Source organism: Phodopus roborovskii, unplaced genomic scaffold (assembly GCF_943737965.1).
Source record: "Phodopus roborovskii unplaced genomic scaffold, PHOROB, whole genome shotgun sequence".
Classification (NCBI taxonomy): domain Eukaryota; kingdom Metazoa; phylum Chordata; class Mammalia; order Rodentia; family Cricetidae; genus Phodopus; species Phodopus roborovskii.
Window position 1 is genome coordinate 35,159,462 of NW_026126525.1, and position 2,242 is coordinate 35,161,703.

A 2,242-nucleotide genomic window follows, 5' to 3' on the forward strand; every position below is an offset into this window, starting at 1 on the left:
AAAGTATGCAGCCAGAGCTGCTCTGTGCTCTTGGGGAATTGCTTAAAAACACATACTTTTCTCATCCTACAGCCAAACAATGGCCATATTATTACAACGAGAAAAACACAAAGGTAATTGGATTATTCCTTTTTTATGAAACCTTCAGATTAATTAAAATTAAAGTGTGTCTAGGTTTGGTATGTACACTCAGGAGGATGTGATAGAGAATTGGTGAGTTGAGGCCAGCCTGGGCTGCACAGAGCATACCTCCGTCTCCAAAGCCTAGTCACAAGCAAAAGGATTCATTAGTTACAAGGTCAAAACCATCAGTTCCCCGAATTCTGGTATATGTGTTTTGGTTTGGAGGGTGGAATTTCTTTTTTGAAAGACTAGATTCAGAATAAATAGTCAAAAGTGAGTGCAGTGCACTCTGAGCCACCTTGCTAGCCTCCTGGATGCCGTCTCCTGGAAATATGTACAACTTCTACTGTATTTAGAATGGCTCCTGCCTCACATGTGTCCGTCCACATTGGATAGTCCTAACATGTAAACAGCAATATGCTTAGATGAGCAGCACATTCCACGAGGAGAGTAATGCATGCTGTAATGTGTTCATGTTATATGCTCAGTGTTGTTCGTGGTTTTGAGACAGGGCCTCACACTTTAATTTAGGCTTTGGCATTCACTATATAGCCCAGGCTTGCCTCCAACGTGTAGCAGCCTTCCTGCCTCCCAGGTGTTGGGATTACAGGCAGGGCCTCTCTACCTGGCACACATTTGTATAAGTAGAAGCTCCGCATATATTCTTTGCCATGTAGATCTGAGGACGTTATGACACACACTGGTCCCCACTCCTGCTCTCCTTCCCTGCTGTGCTTTCCTCTCTGATCTTGCACAGCCCAACAAAACTATCATGCTATTGATTAACTCATTCACTGTCTGTTTTCCCCATGAGATTATAAGCTTCATATAAGTGAGCTTTTGACGTTTTGCTCAACACAATAGCCCTGGTACCCAGAATTAATTATTTCTCCCATTTGGAGAAAAAGAGCTCTGTAAATGGTAATTGTTAATTGCTATTTTACCCTTTAGAGATGTGAATGTCTTTTTTTTTTTTTTTTTTTTTTTTCTTATTTAACAACCAGTCTTAAGTTTGGAGACTTTTCACTTGGATGACAAGTTTTGTTTTGATCAGATTTTTGAGATATGGTCTCTTGTAGCCAGGCTTGCTTTGTTTCACTTTGTAGCCCAGGATGACCTTGAACTCCTGATCTTCCTGCCTTCACCTTCCAAGTATTTAGATTCCAGGCATATGCTTCCCCGTTGGTTAGATTTTGTCAATTTGACACAGAGTTACCTGAGAAGAAGGAAACTCAATGGAGGAATTACCTACATCAGATTGGCCTGTGGACATGTTGTCTCTGGGGCCTATTTCTTAATTAGTATCTGCGTTAAGTTCTTTTTCTAATTGCTGAGACGAGACGCCATGGCCAAGGTAACTTACCACAAATAAATAAATAAATAAATAAATAAATAAACAAACAAATAAATAAATAAAATAAAAAAGAAGGCATTTAATTGGGGACTGACTTACAGTTTCAGAAGGTTATCAGTTCATTTTCATTTTCATTTTGTGGCAGGGGAGTGCGGTGGCTGGCAGGCAAGCATGGTGCCAGAACTCTGGCTGACAGCTCACATCTGATCCATAAGTACCAAGCCAGAGAAGGGACAGATGAGAGAGAGCTAACTGGGAATGGTGTGGGCTTCTGAAATCTCAAAATCTACCCTGAAGTGATCACCACCTCCGAAGGCCGCATTATCTTCCAAGGCAACACCTAATCCTTCCTCAACAGTCCACCAACCTGGGACTGAACATTCAAATATATGAGCCTATGGGAGCCATTATCATTCAGACCACACAATGATGGCGGGAGGCCCAACCAGTGTGGGTGGTGCCACTTCTGGGCTGGTGGTCCTGGATTGATTGTATAAGAAAGCAGGTTGAGCAAGCAAGCATGGTAGTAAGCAGCACTCCTCCATAGTCTCCGCCTTCCTTCCAGCTTCTAGATTCTACTTGATTGAGTTCTTTTCCCTCAATAATGCACTGTCGTGCAGAAGTGTAAGCCAAATAAACCCTTTCCTCCCCAAGTTAATTTTGGCTGCAGTGTTTATTACAGCAACAGAAAGCAAGCTCGAATAGCTACTGTGCCTGGCTTGGGTTCTAGTTTTTATGTAAATCCAGGCAGTGTGATGTAATGGT